The 18,472-nt window shown below is 43.1% G+C and overlaps 4 non-coding genes across 4 annotated transcripts; all 4 read right to left on the bottom strand.

Annotated features, from left to right (window-relative positions):
* Window positions 1-2,143: 2,143 nt before the first annotated feature.
* Window positions 2,144-2,334, bottom strand: LOC140287928 (U2 spliceosomal RNA). The gene has a single exon (XR_011911873.1). It is a non-coding gene; the product is annotated as a U2 spliceosomal RNA (small nuclear RNA).
* Window positions 2,335-2,650: 316 nt separating this feature from the next.
* Window positions 2,651-2,764, bottom strand: LOC140287937 (U5 spliceosomal RNA). Its single transcript, XR_011911880.1, has one exon. It is a non-coding gene; the product is annotated as a U5 spliceosomal RNA (small nuclear RNA).
* Window positions 2,765-5,044: 2,280 nt separating this feature from the next.
* On the bottom strand, window positions 5,045-5,228 carry LOC140287936 (U2 spliceosomal RNA). Its single transcript, XR_011911879.1, has one exon. It is a non-coding gene; the product is annotated as a U2 spliceosomal RNA (small nuclear RNA).
* A 308-nt stretch (window positions 5,229-5,536) lies between these two features.
* Window positions 5,537-5,650, bottom strand: LOC140287932 (U5 spliceosomal RNA). The gene has a single exon (XR_011911876.1). It is a non-coding gene; the product is annotated as a U5 spliceosomal RNA (small nuclear RNA).
* Window positions 5,651-18,472: the final 12,822 nt, after the last annotated feature.

The raw sequence follows: 18,472 nt of genomic DNA, 5'->3' as shown, positions 1-18,472 counted from the left end.
GGACATCAGGCCCTCCTGTCCTGTGTTGGCTCCCTGGTAGCGGGGATGCCTATTGCAGCCAGTCCCTGGCTGCCCCCAGTGTATATCCCCATTCTCCCTTCAGGCTCCTGTACACAGCACACACTCACACATGAAGGGTTTTGGGGGCGTGTGTGTTCGGTGGGGTGTAGTGGACTCTGCAGTAGTTGCACTCTGCAGTTCCCACCCCTGTTTTAATTACACCTTAGACATTACTACTTATCAAACACACTCACACACACACATTAGGTCTTGGGGGGTGGTTACACTGAGTGGCATCTGGTGGGCGGGGCTCTTTGGGTATGTAGGCTGCCCAGAGGGCCACGCTCCCAGTTCTACAAGTTTGGCTGCCCCTCAATTTTAATTGCTCACTATTAGAAAATATTGAAGAGCCAGAAGGGTGAGGGGAGGGGTCTTCTTCGCACACCCCTGCTTCCTGGTTGCTGCTCGGGGCGGGAGGGGCCAGGAGGATTAATTAATTGTTCTGCTGGTTTGGGGTCTGTGGTGGCTGGGGGGCTGCTGGCCCCCTGGTGTGCCCGCTGCACTACACCCCAGCGGAGTCGAGGGAGGGAGGACGTGTGGATGTATGGGACATGAAAGTGTGTGTGGTAATGATTGGGCCTGGATCTTGGACTTGCTGTCGCCTGGCCTGCCTGTGCTTCTCCCGATGGGGGGGGCGGCGTGGCCTCTCTCCGCTGCTCGCGACTTCACCCACCTGTGGGCACGTCTTGACTCCCAGGGCACTTGGCCAGGGGTGCTGGGGCAGGCGCTGACCCACTGTGTGGCTGTCTGGGGCGCTTGGCCCTCCTGGGTATTGGGTGGGGCCTCTGTCGGGGGGTTTGGGGGCGCTCGGGCTCCTGGGGCCCGGATCCAGTGCACGGCCCATGTCTGGGCGGCTGGGGCCTGGCGACGTCGGTGGGCTGTTGCCCCTGGCTCCCGGAGGGCCTCTGCCCTATGCTTATGGGGGCTCTTTCCGGGGGCTTCCTCTGCAGTCTTCTGGGTGGATGCGTGGTTGCCCCTGCGGTGGGCTTCCTGGGTTCTGTGCTCTGTGGGGGCTGCTGGTGGCCTGGGTCTTGTGGCCCTCTCTGCCTGCTTCTGATTGCTTGGGGGGGCTGTGGATTGTGGCCCTGTACGCTTATACACTCATAACTAAGCACGGTTATCATGTAGGTCCTGTGCCATGGGTGTTGCATGTTCTCACACACACACAACCACATTCATTAGTCCAGTAGTATGGTCGCTAAGCAGTTGATGTATTATCATGTCGTCTCAGGTCATCTATATCCACAGCTGTGTTGTATGCGATGTATGTTCTGTTTTTCTCTTCTTTCCTCTTCTTCTTTCCTTGTCCCCCGGTCCGGTTCAGTTCTATTACATGTCATATATTGTAAACAGAAATAAATAAATGGGCATCAAGGGGAGCTTTACATTTATAAAACTTCCCTTGGCAAAGCAAATCTGTTTGGCATCAAAGGTATTCAGACTACAATTCTGCTGCCATAATGCTGAACACGATAAGGGGAAAAAAAAAAAAAGTAAAGAAGACAGTTCTGCCGAAAGCCAGGGACTAGACCTGTTCTAAGTTCTGTACTTTTTAAAAGGGAGCCAACACAGGACAGGAGGGCCTGATGTCCACCAGGCTCGGGGCCTGCAGCGACCATATTCTGGGAGCTACTGTACCCCCAGAAGGTACCCATCCCGCCCCACCCCACTCAACCCAACCCCACTCCGGAGGACCTCTACAAAAAACAAACAAACAACAACAAAAAACATACAAACAAACCACCCGGTCACACCAGTCGCAGCAGCCCGGGCCTGAGACCCACCATCACCCAGGCCCCCCCAGGCCCCCCCTCAACAGGTGCGCTCTTGTGAAAAAGCAAACAGCGGCAGCAACAAAAACACAACGGGAACACTGTATTGAGGCTTTGTTCTGACCGCTCATTTGGTATGGCGTTTCTTTCAAGCAATTCTCCCGGTTAGCCCGCACTCGACTCGCTCCCAGAGCCGTGTTAAAGTCTACTTCGCATTCACTCTCTTTTCTCAGCAGACTAAAAGAAAGTTTCATCTTGGGCTCCCTGAAACTTGCATCCTGCACCGCTGTTTGCTTTTTCACAAGAGTAGAGAAGAGCGCACCGTTCCCAGCGGCACTGCAGTACGGGGTCAATGCTTGGAGTGAACGGAGCAAGCTACTTTTTCAACTCCTATTGCTAAAAATCCATTTAATATGTAGTCCTCGTATAGAGGACATATCAGATATTAAACTGATAAGAACAGATACTACACTTGATCTTAGCCAAAAGGCCGAGAAGCGACAACTGTCCACTGGTTCACGTCCGAGGGCCCTTCCTGGCACAATGCGCACTTGTCCGCTAACACCCCTGTTCTTTTTATGGCCATAGGTGGCCAGAGTGTCACTTTGCACCTCCGCCCACCCGCTGCACTGAGCACTCTTCAGCCCTTTTAAATGGTATAACTTTGCACTCCCGCACGCTCCAGCAAGCACCATTCAAGCAACAACTTTGCACTCCAGCTTCGAACATCGGCACAGTCGCAACAAGTAAGGCGACTCTACTCAGAGAAGTCACTCTGCACAGTAACAAGATTTCTTTTGCACAGACAGAAAGGGCTTCACCCGCAAAGGTAAAGCCTGCCAAAAATAGAAACAACTCATTAGTGCTGCTCTCCACAGAAGTCTTTAGTAAAAGGCGAAAGACTTGTACGTTATGAAGAGAAACCAGAGTACGATTATCCGTCACTGCGGGAGCAGGGCATCAGGCTAGTTGGCATAGCCACCTTCCCCATGGTGAGCTTTGCTTGGTTGAGACGCTTGCCCCCCCCCCCCCCCCCCCCTTGCTCCTCGGCTGACCAAGTAGGAACAATCGGGCCCTATTCGATGGCTGCCTTGTCTTTTACTCTGTGCAAAAGACAAGGCAGCAACAAAAACACCACGGGAAAACCGTATTGAGGCTTTGTTCTGACCGCTCATTCGGTGTCGCGTTTCTTTCAAGCAATTCTCCCGGTTAGCCCGCACTCGGCTCGCTCCCAGAGCCGTGTTAAAGTCTACTTCGCATTCACTCTCTTTTCTCAGCAGACTTTTGGGATTTTATCAATAAAATGAATTCCTTCACTCAAACTATGTTAAAACTGCTTTGTCCTTCATATTTACCATGTCTTGAAAGATTTAAACAAAAAAACCAACGTTGTACTTTGCAGTAAAAGAAATAGCAAATCTAAAGTTTCAGGAATCCGAGAATAAGCTTACTTTCATGAGTTCTTCACGATTTCGGATTTTGCTATAAAATGAATTCCTTCACTCAAACTAAATCAAAACTGCTAAACCGCTAATCTGTTACATGTAAGGCAGATGTCAAATTCACCGAATTAGGATTATTCGGTATTCGGCCAATCGAGCTGTAGCAGCTTCGGTAAAAGAGTATAAGTTGAAGAGTTTGTGAATAAAGGTGTGCGCACACATGGTGAGCTGTAGGAAAATAGGCAGGGAGCAATGCCGACTGGGGTATATGTTCTTGTATGTTGTCTGACTGTTTGATTTGAATGTGTTGTGTAAGTGTCCTGTTGAATGTTACATGTCTGGGCTTTGACACGCTTCACTGTGGTTGTTAACTGTGTGGTGTGTCCTGAAATGTTATATGTTTGGGCTGTGTGACATGCTTAATGCTTCTCAGTAGCTACCCACTTATTCATATATAGCAACTGACAACGTAAGAAGTCCGGACATACTTTGATAGAGTAGTTGTAGAAGTATCCTTATTGATAATAGATAAACTAATTCATAGTGATAGAACAGTAGATGAACAGGTGCCTGCACATGTCTCACGAAAATAAAATTGATGTATGATTGCTGACGGCAGAGCAATACTGCCAAACTTATGAGTTCTTGTGGCAAACTTGATTCAGTGTCTTGACGTGTATACGCTGTTTCGCTGACTTGATTGTCACAAGAAACAAAGTGTGTTTGATAAGATCCGACCATTTTATTACGGGAGGATCAGTATGTATGGATTCTGATGTGACTGATAAAACCCATTCGTATCTTAAGCACAATCTAATACGTGAGACAACGCCCTGGCACACGATAAAAAAAAAAAGAGAGAGCGGTTTGGTGTCCCCACAGTCCATAATGTAGAAAAGAGAGAAAAAAGCCTTTCTCATTTGGTGTGTGTGCTCACAGTGCAGAGTGTAGAGAAAAGAAAGCCGTTTTGGTGTCACGGGTGTTGTGACTTACACACACACATTTCTAAATTGAGAAAGGAAATTATTTTAGAGGAAGCACTAGAGTTTAGATCCAACATTTGTTGATAGGCATTCATTTATTTCTTCACTTCTGATAAAAATGATAAGACTGACCTAAAGAATTGGAGGCCCATCACACTTTTAAACTTTGACTGTAAACTTTTTAGCAAGGTTTTAACGACACGGATGTCCTCTTTTTTAGAGGAGGTAATTCACCCAGACCAGGCTTGTGCCATCTCAGAGAGACAACTCACCGACAGCCTCGTACTGATTCGAGACATCATTGATTACGCTAGAGACAGAAACACCCGGCTTGTCATCTTAAATTTAGACTTTGAAAAAGCTTTTGATCGGGTCTCGCATCAATATCTCTTTCAGGTGTTGCAGCAATCGAATAGGGCCCGATTGTTCCTACTTGGTGAGATTTGCTTGGTTGAGACGCTTGCTCCCCCCCCTTGCTCCTCGGCTGACCAAGTAGGAACAATCGGGCCCTATTCGATGGCTGCCTTGTCTTTTACTCTGTGCAAAAGACAAGGCAGCCACAAACACCACGGGAACACCGTATTGAGGCTTTGTTCTGACCACTCATTCGGTGTCACGTTTCTTTCAAGCAATTCTCCCGGTTAGCCCACACTCGGCTCGCTTCCAGAGCTGTGTTAAAGTCTACTTCGCATTCACTCTCTTTTCTCAGCAGATTAAAAGAAAGTTTCATCTTGGGCTCCCTGAAACTTCCATCCTGCACCGCTGTTTGCTTTTTCACAAGAGCAGAGAAGAGCGCACCGTTCCCAGCGGCACTGCAGTACTGGGTCGATGCTTGGAGTGAACGGAGCAAGCTTCTTTTTCAACTCCTATTCTTAAAAATCCATTTAATATGTAGTCCTCGTATAGAGGACACATTAAACTGATAAGAACAGATACTACACTTGATCTTAGCCAAAAGGCCGAGAAGCGATAACTGTCCACTGTTTCAGGTCCGAGGGCCCTTGCTGGCACAATGCGCACTTGTAGCAGTGTTCTTTTTATGGCCATAGGTGGCCAGAGTGTCACGTTGCACCTCCGCCCACCCGCTGCACTGAGCACTCTTCAGCCCTTTTAAATGGTATAACTTTGCACTCCCGCATGCTCCAGCAAGCACCATTCAAGCAACAACTTTGCACTCCAGCTTCGAACATCGGCAAAATCGCAACAAGTAAGGCGACTCTACTCAGAGAAGTCACTCTGCACAGTAACAAGATTTCTTTTGCACAGACAGAAAGGGCTTCACCCGCAAAGGTAAAGCCTGCCAAAAATAGAAACAACTCATTAGTGCTGCTCTCCACGAAAGTCTTTAGTAAAAGGCGAAAGACTTGTATGTTATGAAGAGAAACCAGAGTACGATTATCCGTCACTGCGGGAGCAGGGCATCAGGCTAGTTGCCATAGCCACCTTCCCCATGGTGAGCGTTGCTTGGTTGAAACGCTTGCCCCTGTGCAATCGACAAGGCAGCAACAAAAACACCACGGGAACACCGTATTGAGGCTTTGTTCTGACCGCTCATTCGGTGTCGCGTTTCTTTCAAGCAATTCTCCCGGTTAGCCCACACTCGGCTCGCTCCCAGAGCCGTGTTAAAGTCTACTTCGCATTCACTCTCTTTTCTCAGCAGACTCTTGGGATTTTATCTATAAAATGAATTCCTTCACTCAAACTATGTTAAAACTGCTTTGTCCTTCATATTTACCATGTCTTGAAAGATTTAAACAAAAAAAAAACAACGTTGTACTTTGCAGTAAAAGAAAGAGCAAATCTAAAGTTTCAGGAATCCGAGAATAAGCTTACTTTCATGAGTTCTTCACGATTTCGGATTTTGCTATAAAATGAATTCCTTCACTCAAACTAAATTAAAACTGCTAAACCGCTAATCTGTTACATGTAAGGCAGATGTCAAATTCACCGAAATAGGATCTAAGGGTATTCGGCCAATCGAGCTGTAGCAGCTTTGGTAAGAGAGTATAAGTTGAAGAGTTTGTGAATAAAGGTGTGCGCACACATAGTGAGCTGTAGGAAAATAGGCAGGGAGCAATGCCGGCTGGGGTATATGTTCTTGTATGTTGTCTGACTGTTTGATTAGAATGTCTTGTGTAAGTGTCCTGTTGAATGTTACATGTTTGGGCTTTGACACTTCACGGTGGTTGTTAACTGTGTGGTGTGTCCTGAAATGTTATATGTTTGGGCTGTGTGACATGCTTAATGCTTGTCAGTAGCTACCCACTTATTCATATATAGCAACTGACAACATAAGAAGTCTGGACATACTTTGATAGTAGTTGTAGAAGTATCCTTATTGATAATAGATAAACTAATTCATAGTGATAGAACAGTAGATGAACAGGTGCCTGCACATGTCTCACGAAAATAAAATGGGTGTATGATTGCTGACGGCAGAGCAATACTGCCAAACTTATGAGTTCTTGTGGCAAACTTGATTCAGTGTCTTGACGTGTATACGCTGTTTCGCTGACTTGATTGTCACAAGAAACAAAGTGTGTTTGATAAGATCCGACCATTTTATTACGGGAGGATCAGTATGTATGGATTCTGATGTGACTGATAAACCCATTCGTATCGTAAGCATAATCTAATACGTGAGACAACGCCCTGGCACACAATCAAAAAAAAAAAGAGAGATCGGTTTTGTGTCCCCACAGTCCATAATGTAGAAAAGAGAGAAAAAAGCCTTTCTGATTTGGTGTGTGTTCTCACAGTGCAGAGTGTAGAGAAAAGAGAGAAAAGAAAGCCGTTTTGGTGTCACGGGTGTTGTAACTTACACACACACATTTCTGAATTGAGAAAGGAAATTATTTTAGAGGAAGCACTAGAGTTTAGATCCCACATTTGTTGATAGGCATTCATTTATTTCTTCACTTCTGATGAAGTTTCAACAATAAACAACAAAATTTGTATTATGAGAAAGAACCAGACTCATTCTTCAGGAATCCGAAAATAAGCTCTATTTTACGAGTTATGCACGAATTCGGATTCTCCTATAAAACCTTAACTCTAACCAAGTTAAGACTGCTTTGTCCTTCATATTTATTCATGTCTAATCAAGTTTCAACGATAAACAACGTTGTACTTTGTACTTCTTCAGCAATAAGCATCTCTCGACATATGACGAAATACAGATTTTGCTATAAAATTAATTCCTTCTATCAGCCTGACTCAAAACTGTTTGTCCTCCTTATTTATCCACTTCAAATCAAGTTTCAACAATTAAAAAAATGTTGTAGTTTGAGAAAAAACAACTTAATCTTAAGCAATCAGTAGGGTAAGAAAGGGTAAGAAAAGGTGCAAATGCCAACCATACATCACTAAAAGGTGGAGCGGAAGTATTCGGCTGCAAGTAGGTGCGAATGCCTGACAATGTATGATCAAAAGAGGGAGCGGAGGTTTTCGGCTGCAAGGTCTGAATGTCCAACCATAATTTGTAAAAACCGGGGAAGAAAAGGCTCGAAAGCCCGACTATACACCATCAAAAGCGGGAGCGGAGGTGTTCGGCTGCAAGTAGGTGTGAATGTTCGACCATAATTTGTAAAAAGCGGGTAAGAAAAGGTTCGAATGCCCGACTATATATTAACCAAAGCAGGAGGAGAGGTCTTCGGATAAGAGTGGGTGAGAATTTACAACCATAATCTATAAAATGCGGTGAAAAAAAAGGTGTGAATACCCCATAGAACACTAAAAGGTAGAGCGGAAGTGTTCGGCTGCAAGAAGGTGTGAATGTCTGACCATAGTTTGTAAAAAGCGGGTAAGAAAAGGTTCGAATGCCCGAACATACACCATCAAAAGAGGGAGCGGAGGTGTTCCGCTGTAAGACGGTGTGAATGTCCGATCATAGTTGGTAAAAAGCGGGTAAGAAAAGGTTAAAATACCCGACTGTACACAATCAAAAGAGGGAGCGGAGTTGTTCAGCTAAGAGAAGGTGTGAAAGTCCGACCATGGTTTGTAAAAAGCGGGTAAGAAAAGGTTCGTATGCCCGAATATACACTATCAAAACCGGAAGCGTAGGTGTTCGGCTGCAAGAAGGTGTGAACGTCCGACCAAGGTTTGTAAAAAAGCAGTTAAGAAAAGGTTCGAATATCTAACCAAACATAATCAAAAGCGGGAGCAGAGCTGTTCGACTGCAAGTAGGTGTGAATGTCAGAGAATAATTTGCAAAAAGCTGATGAAAAAGGGTGAGAAATCCCGACTATACACCATCAAATGCGGTAGCGGAGTTGTTTCAGCTGTGAGTAGGTGTGATTCTCCAACCATAATTGCTGAAAAATGTGTTAGAAAAGGTAAGAATGCCGGTCCATACATCATCAAAAGCGGGAGAGGTGGTGTTCGGCTGCAAGTAGGTGTGAATGTCCATTAATAATTGCTTTAAAACATGAAAGAAAATTTTCGAATATCAAACCTTACATGATCATTAGCGGGAGAGGAGGTGTTCAGCTGCAAGAAGATGTGAATATCCACCCATAATTACTGAAAAATGGGTAGGAAAAGATGCGAATGTCCAACCATAAATCATCAAAAGCAGGAGTGGAGTTGTTCAGCTACAAGAAGGTATGAAAGTCCAACCATGGTTTGTAAAAAGCGGGTAAGAGAAGGTTCGAATACCTGAATATATACCATCAAAAGCGGAAGCGGGGGTGTTCGGCTGCAAGAAGGTGTGAACGTCCGACCAAAGTTTGTAAAAAGCAGTTAAGAAAAGGTTTGAATATCCAACCGAACATAATCAAAAGCGGGAGCAGAGCTGTTCGACTGCAAGTAGGTGTGAATGTCAGATCATAATTGCTGAAAAATGTGATAGAAAAGACTAGAATGCCGGACAATACATCATCAAAAGCGGGAGAGGTGGTTTTTCGGCTGCAAGTAGGTGTGAATGTCCAGCCATAATTACTCACAAACGGGGGAAGAAAAGGTAGTATTTCCAGACCACACATGATCAAAACAGGGAATGGAGGTGGTTCAGCTGCAAGGTGTGAATGTCTGACTAAAGTTTGTAAAAACCGTGTAAGACAAGGGGCGAATGCCCGACAATGTATGATCAAAAGAGGGAGCGGAGGTTTTCGGCTGCAAGGTCTGAATGTCCAACCATAATTTGTAAAAATCGGGGAAGAAAAGGCTCGAAAGCCCGACTATACACCATCAAAAGCAGGAGCAGAGGTGTTCAGGTGCAAGAAGGTCTGAATGTCCGACCAATAATTACTGAAAAATGGGTAAGAAAAGGTGCGAATGCCAAATCACACATCATCAAAAGCAGGAGCGGATGTGTTCGGCTACAAGAAGGTTTGAATGTCCAACCATAGTAAGTAATAGGTGGGTAAGAAAAGGCTCGAATGCCCGACTATACACCATCAAAAGCGGAAGCGGAGGTGTTCGGCTGCAAGACGGTGTGAACGTCCGACCAAAGTTTGTAAAAAGCATTAAGAAAATGTTCGAATATCCAACCAAACATAATCAAAAGCGGGAGCAGAGCTGTTCGACTGCAAGTAGGTGTGAATATCAGATCATAATTTGCAAAAAGCTGATGAGAAAGGGTGAGAATGCCCGACTATACACTATCAAATGTGGGAGCGGAGGTGTTCGTCTGTGAGTAGGTGTGAATGTCCGACCATAATTGCTGAAAAATGTGTTAGAAAAGGTAAGAATGCCGGACCATATATCATCAAAAGCAGGAGAGGTTGTGTTTGGCTGCAAGAAGGTGTGAATGTCCGACTAAAGTTTGTAAAAAGCGGGTAAGACAAGGTGTGAATGCCCGACAATGTATGATCAAAAGAGGAGCGGAGGTTTTCGGCTGCAAGAAGGTCTGAATGTCCATCCATAATTACTGAAAAATGGGTAAGAAAAGGTGCGAAAGCCCAACCGCACATGATCATAAGTGGATGAGAAGGTGTTCGACTGCAAGTAGGTGTGAATGTAAGATCATAATTTGTAAAAAGCGGGTAAGAAAAGGTGCGAAAGCCCAACCATAAATTATCAAAAGCGGCAGCAGAGTTTCGGCTGGTATTTATCAATGTCTAGATAGATTTCAACAAAAAACAACGTTGTACTTTGCAGTAAAAGAAAGTGCAAATCAAAAGTTTTAGGAATCCGAGAATAAGCTTATTTTCATGAGTTCTGCACGATTTCGGATTTTATGTATAAAATGAATTTCTTCACGCAAACTAAGTTAACACTGCTTTGTCCTTCATATGTACCCATTTCTACATATATTTCAAGCATAAACTTCCTCATATTACCCTGAATGAGAAAGAGCCACACTTGTGAGTAAGCCATACCTCCCTTTTGAGGAGTTCTGCATGATTTGGGATTTTATCTATAAAATTAATTCCTTCACTCAAACTATGTTAAAACGGCTTTTACCTTCATATTTATCAATGTCTCGATAGATTTAAACAAAAAAACAACGTTGTACTTTGCAATAAAAGAAAGAGCAAATCAAAAGTTTTAGGAATCCGAGAATAAGCTTATTTTCATGAGTTCTGCACGATTTCGGATTTTATGTATAAAATGAATTCATTCACTCAAACCAAGTTAAAACTGCTTTTTCCTTCATATTTATCAATGTCTAGATCGACTTCAACAAAGAACAACATTGTATTTTGCAGTAGAAGAAAGAGCAAAACTGAAGGATCAGGAATCCGAGAATAAGCTTCTTTTCATAGGTTCTGCATGATTTGGGATTTTATGTATAAAATGAATTCCTTCACTCAAACTAAGTTAACACTGCTTTGTCCTCTTCATATGTACCTATTTCTACATATATTTCAAACATAAACTTCCTCATACTACCCTGAATGAGAAAGAACCACACTTGTGATTAAGCCATACGCCCCTTTTGAGGAGTTCTGCATGATTTGGGATTTTATCTATAAAATCAATTCCTTCACTCAAACTATGTTAAAACGGCTTTTACCTTCATATTTATCAATGTCTCGATAGATTTAAACAAAAAAACAACGTTGTACTTTGCAGTAAAAGAAAGAGCCAATCAAAAGTTTTAGGAATCCGAGAATAAGCTTATTTTCATGAGTTCTGCACGATTTCGGATTTTATGTATAAAATGAATTCATTCACTCAAACCAAGTTAAAACTGCTTTTTCCTTCATATTTATCAATGTCTAGATCGACTTCAACAAAGAACAACATTGTATTTTGCAGTAGAAGAAAGAGCAACACTGAAGGATCAGGAATCCGAGAATAAGCTTATTTTCTTATGGGCAAGTGGGAACTGCTTTGTCCTTCATATTTATCAATGTGTAGATGGATTTCAACTTCTTCTACTGCAAAGTCCAATGTTTTTCTTTGTTGAAGTCGATCTAGACATTGATGAATATGGAAGGACAAAGCAGTTTTAACTTGGTTTGAGCAAAGCAATTCGTTTTATAGCAAAATCCGAAATCGTGCAGAACTCATGAAAGCAGGCTTATACTCGGATTCCTGAAACTTTAGATTTTCTCTTTCTTTTACTGCAAAGTACAACGTTGTTTTTTTGTTTAAATATTTCTAGACATGGTAAATATGAAGGACAAATCAGTTTTAACATAGTTTGAGTGAAGTAATGCATTTTATAAGCAAAATCCCAAATCATGCAGAACTCACAAAATGCTTTTTGTCGCTTTTCACTGCTTTTTACAAACTTTGGTCGGACGTTCACACCTTCTTGCATCCGAACACCTCCGCTTCCACTTTTGATGATGTATATTCGGGCATTCGAACCTTTTTTTACCCGCTTTTTACAAACCATTGTCGGACTTTCACACCTTCTTGCAGCCGAACACCACCTCTCCTGCTTTTGATGATGTATGGTCCAGTATTCTTACCTTTTCTAACAGATTTTTCAGCAATTATGGTCGGACATTCACACCTACTCACAGCTGGACACCTCCGCTCCCGCTTTTGATCATACAATGTCGGGACATCGCTCCTTGTCTTACCAGCTTTTTACAAACTTTAGTCGAACATTCACACCTTCTTGCAGCTGAACACCTCCGCTCCCGCTTTTGATGATGTATAGTCGGGCTTTCGAGCCTTTTCTTACCCGGTTTTTACAAATTATGGTTGGACATTCAGACCTTGCAGCCGAACACCTCCGCTCTCTCTTTTGATCATACATTGTTGGGCATTCGCACCTTGTCTTACCCGCTTTTTACAAACTATAGTCAGACATTCACACATTTTGATCATGTATGGTCTGGCAATACTACCTTTTCTTCCCCCGTTTGTGAGTAATTATGGCTGGACATTCACACCTACTTGCAGTCGAACAGCTCTGCTCCCGCTTTTGATTATGTTTGGTTGGATATTCGAACCTTTTCTTAACTGCTTTTTACAAACCATGGTCGGACTTTCACACCTTCTTGTAGCCGAACAACTCCGCTCCCGCTATTGATTGTGTACAGTCGGGTATTTTAACCTTTTCTTACCCGCTTTTTACCAACTATGGTCGGACATTAACACCGTCTTACAGCGGAACAACTCCGCTCCCGCTTTTTATAGTGTATAGTCGGGCATTCGAACCTTTTCTTACCCGCTATTTACAAACTATGGTAGGACATTCAAACCTTCGTGTATCCGAAAACCTCCGCTCTCTCTTTTGATCATACATTGTCGGACATTCGCACCTTTTCTTACCCGCTTTTTACAAACCATGGTCGGACTGTTACACTTTCTTGTTGCCGAACACATCCGCTCCCGCTATTGATTGTGTACAGTAGGGTATTTTAACCTTTTCTTACCCGCTTTTTACCAAGTATGGTCGGACATTCACACCTTCGTACAGCGGAACACCTCCGCTCCCTCTTTTGATGGTGTATGTTCGGGCATTCAAACCTTTTCTTACCCGCTTTTTCCAAACTATGGTCGGCTATTCACAGCTTCCTCTCCACCATACTTGTATGGTGGGATATTCACACCCACTTGCATCCGAAAACCTCCGCCCCAAATTTTGTTGATATTTAGTCGGACATTCGCACCTTACCCGCTTTTGGCAAACTATGGCCTTCTTGCAGCCAAACAACTCTGATCTCGCTTTTGATGATGTAAGGTTGGGCATTCAGACCTTGCTTCACCTGCTTTTCACCAAATATAGTCGGACATTCACACCTTCTTGCAGCCGAACACTTCCGCTCCACCTTTTAGTGTTCTATCACACCTTTTTTTTCACCGCATTTTATACATTATGGTTGGAAATTTTCAACCACTTTCATCCGAAGACCTCTCCTCCCGCTTTTGTTCATATATTTGAACTTTAGTTTGACATTCAAACCTTCTTGCAGCTGAACCACCTCCGCTCCCTGTTTTGATCATATATGGTCTGGCAATACTACCTTTTCTTACCCGTTTGTGAGTAATTATGGCTGGACATTCACACCTACTTGCAGCCGAACACAACCTCTCTCGCTTTTGATGATGTATGGACCGGCATTTTTACCTTTTCTAACACATTTTTCAGCAATTATGGTCGGAGATTCACACCTACTCACAGCCGAACAACTCCGCTCCCGCATTTGATGATGTATAGTCGGGCATTCTCACCCTTTCTCATCAGCTTTTTGCAAATTATGATCTGACATTCACACCTACTTGCAGTCGAACAGCTCTGCTCCCGCTTTTGATTATGTTTGGTTGGATATTCGAACCTTTTCTTAACTTCTTTTTACATATTTTGTTTGGACGTCCACACCTTCTTGTAGCCGAACACTTCCACTCCTGCTTTTGATGATGTATGGTTGGGCATTCACACCTTTTTTTTGCCCATTTTTCAGGAATTATGGGTGGACATTCACACCTTGCAGCTGAACACCTCCTATCCCACTTATGATCATGTGCGGTTTGATTTTCGAAAAGTTTCTTTCATGTTTTCTAGCAATTATTGATGGACATGTAGACCTTCTTGCAGCTGAACACCTCCGCTCCCGCTTTTGATCATACATTGTCAGGCATTCGCACCTTGTCTTACCCACTTTTTACAAACTTTAGTCGAACAGTCACACCTTTTTGCAGCCGAACACCACCACTACCGCTTTTGATGATGTATGGTCCAGCATTCTTACCTTTTCTAACACATTCTTCAGCAATTATGGTCGGACATTCACACCTACTCAGAGCCGAACACCTCCGCTCCCGCATTTGATGGTCTATAGTCGGGCATTCTACAGCGGAAAAGACTCATTCTTATGTTTGGTTAGATATTCGAACCTTTTCTTAACTGCTTTTTACAAACTTTGGTCGGACGTTCACAATATCTTGCAGCCGAACACCTCCGCTTCCGCTTTTGATGGTGTATATTCGGGCATACGAACCTTTTCTTACCCGCTTTTTACAAACCAAGGTCGGACTTTCACACCTTCTCTTAGCTGAACAACTCCGCTCCCTCTTTTGATTGTGTACAGTCGGGTAATTTAACCTTTTCTTACCCGCTTTTTACCATCTATGGTCGGACATTCACACCGTCTTACAGCGGAACACCTCCGCTCCCTCTTTTGATGATGTATGGTTAGGCATTCGCACCTTCTCTTACCCATTTTTCAGTAATTATGGGTAGACATTCACACCTTCTTGCAGCTGAACACCTCCTCTCCTGCTTATGATCATGTGCAGTTTGATATTTGAAAATTTTCTTTCATATTTTCTAGCAATTATTGATGGACATTCAGACCGTCTTGCAGCTGAACACCTCCGCTCCAGCTGTTGATGGTGTATAGTCGGGCTTTCGAGCCTTTTCTTCCCCGATTTTTACAAATTATGGATGGACATTCAGACCTTCTTTCAGCCGAAAACCTCCGCTCCCTCTTTTGATCATACATTGTCGGGCATTCGCACCTTTTCTTACCCGCTTTTTACAATTCATGGTCGGACTTTCACACCTTTTGGTAGCAGAACAACTCTGCTCCCGCTATTGATTGTGTACAATAGGGTATTTTAACCTTTTCTTACCTGCTTTTTGCCAATTATGGTTGGACATTCACACCTTCTTACAGCGGAACACCTCCGCTCCCTCCTTTGATGGTGTATGTTCGGGCATTCGAACCTTTTCTTACCCGCTTTTTACAAACTATGGTCAGACATTCAAACCTTCTTGTAGCCGAACACATCCACTCCTGCTTTTGATGATGGGTATTCAAACCTACTTGTTGCCATCTTTTCATTAATTATGGGTGGACATACACACCTTGTCGCAGCCAAACACCTCCGCTCCCTGTTAGGATCATGTATGGTTGGGCATTCGTACCTTTTCTTACCCATTTTGCAGTAATTATGGGTGGACATTCACACCTTCTTGCATTTGAACACCTCCTCTCCCGCTTATGATCATGTGCGGTTTGATTTTCGAAAATTCTCTTCCATGTTTTCTAGCAATTATTGATGGACATTCAGACCTTCTTGCAGCTGAACACCTCCGCTCCAGCTGTTGATGGTGTATAGTCGGGCTTTCGAGCCTTTTCTTCCCAGATTTTTACAAAATATGGATGGACATTCAGACCTTGTTTCAGCCGAAAACCTCCGCTCCCTCCTTTGATCATACATTGTCGGGCATTCGCACCTTTTCTTACCCGCTTTTTACAAACCATGGTCGGACTTTCACACCTTTTAGTAGCGGAACAACTCTGCTCCCGCTATTGATTGTGTACAATCGGGTATTTTAACCTTTTCTTACCTGCTTTTTGCCAACTATGGTCGGACATTCACACCTTCTTACAGCGGAACACCTCCGCTCCCTCCTTTGATGGTGTATGTTCGGGCATTCGAACCTTTTCTTACCCGCTTTTTACAAACTATGGTCAGACATTCACACCTTCTTGCAGCCGAACACTTCCGCTCTACCTTTTAGTGTTCTATGGGGTATTCACACCTTTTTTTTCACCGCATTTTATAGATTATGGTTGTAAATTCTCACCCACTCTTATCCGAAGACCTCTCCTCCTGCTTTGGTTAATATATAGTCGGGCATTCGAACCTTTTCTTACCCGCTTTTTACAAATTATGGTCGAACATTCACACCTACTTGCAGCCGAACACCTCCGCTCCCGCTTTTGATGGTGTATAGTCGGGCTTTCGAGCCTTTTCTTCCCCGGTTTTTACAAATTATGGTTGGACATTCAGACCTTGCAGCCGAAAACCTCCGCTCCCTCTTTTGATCATACATTGTCAGGCATTCGCACCTACTTGAGGCCGAATACTTCCGCTCCACCTTTTAGTGATGTATGGTTGGCATTTGCACCTTTTCTTACCCTTTCTTACCCTACTGATTGCTTAAGATTAAGTTGTTTTTTCTCAAACTACAACATTTTTTTAATTGTTGAAACTTGATTTGAAGTGGATAAATAAGGAGGACAAACAGTTTTGAGTCAGGCTGATAGAAGGAATTAATTTTATAGCAAAATCTGTATTTCGTCATATGTCGAGAGATGCTTATTGCTGAAGAAGTACAAAGTACAACGTTGTTTATCGTTGAAACTTGATTAGACATGAATAAATATGAAGGACAAAGCAGTCTTAACTTGGTTAGAGTTAAGGTTTTATAGGAGAATCCGAATTCGTGCATAACTCGTAAAATAGAGCTTATTTTCGGATTCCTGAAGAATGAGTCTGGTTCTTTCTCATAATACAAAGTTTGTTGTTTATTGTTGAAACTTCATCAGAAGTGAAGAAATAAATGAATGCCTATCAACAAATGTGGGATCTAAACTCTAGTGCTTCCTCTAAAATAATTTCCTTTCTCAATTCAGAAATGTGTGTGTGTAAGTTACAACACCCGTGACACCAAAACGGCTTTCTTTTCTCTCTTTTCTCTACACTCTGCACTGTGAGAACACACACCAAATCAGAAAGGCTTTTTTCTCTCTTTTCTACATTATGGACTGTGGGGACACAAAACCGCTCTCTCTTTTTTTTTTTGATTGTGTGCCAGGGCGTTGTCTCACGTATTAGATTATGCTTACGATACGAATGGGTTTATCAGTCACATCAGAATCCATACATACTGATCCTCCCGTAATAAAATGGTCGGATCTTATCAAACACACTTTGTTTCTTGTGACAATCAAGTCAGCGAAACAGCGTATACACGTCAAGACACTGAATCAAGTTTGCCACAAGAACTCATAAGTTTGGCAGTATTACTCTGCCGTCAGCAATCATACACCCATTTTATTTTCGTGAGACATGTGCAGGCACCTGTTCATCTACTGTTCTATCACTATGAATTAGTTTATCTATTATCAATAAGGATACTTCTACAACTACTATCAAAGTATGTCCAGACTTCTTATGTTGTCAGTTGCTATATATGAATAAGTGGGTAGCTACTGACAAGCATTAAGCATGTCACACAGCCCAAACATATAACATTTCAGGACACACCACACAGTTAACAACCACCGTGAAGTGTCAAAGCCCAAACATGTAACATTCAACAGGACACTTACACAAGACATTCTAATCAAACAGTCAGACAACATACAAGAACATATACCCCAGCCGGCATTGCTCCCTGCCTATTTTCCTACAGCTCACTATGTGTGCGCACACCTTTATTCACAAACTCTTCAACTTATACTCTTTTACCAAAGCTGCTACAGCTCGATTGGCCGAATACCCTTAGATCCTATTTCGGTGAATTTGGACATCTGCCTTACATGTAACAGATTAGCGGTTTAGCAGTTTTAATTTAGTTTGAGTGAAGGAATTCATTTTATAGCAAAATCCGAAATCGTGAAGAACTCATGAAAGTAAGCTTATTCTCGGATTCCTGAAACTTTAGATTTGCTCTTTCTTTTACTGCAAAGTACAACGTTGTTTTTTTTTTGTTTAAATCTTTCTAGACATGGTAAATATGAAGGACAAAGCAGTTTTAACATAGTTTGAGTGAAGGAATTCATTTTATAGATAAAATCCCAAGAGTCTGCTGAGAAAAGAGAGTGAATGCGAAGTAGACTTTAACACGGCTCTGGGAGCGAGCCGAGTGTGGGCTAACCGGGAGAATTGCTTGAAAGAAACGCGACACCGAATGAGCGGTCAGAACAAAGCCTCAATACGGTGTTCCCGTGGTGTTTTTGTTGCTGCCTTGTCGATTGCACAGGGGCAAGCGTTTCAACCAAGCAACGCTCACCATGGGGAAGGTGGCTATGGCAACTAGCCTGATGCCCTGCTCCCGCAGTGACGGATAATC

Source organism: Leuresthes tenuis, unplaced genomic scaffold (genome assembly GCF_036924035.1).
Source record: "Leuresthes tenuis unplaced genomic scaffold, fLeuTen1.0.hap1 SCAF_178, whole genome shotgun sequence".
NCBI classification, from domain to species: Eukaryota; Metazoa; Chordata; class Actinopteri; order Atheriniformes; family Atherinopsidae; genus Leuresthes; species Leuresthes tenuis.
This window is presented reverse-complemented; position numbering and strand designations above follow the sequence as displayed.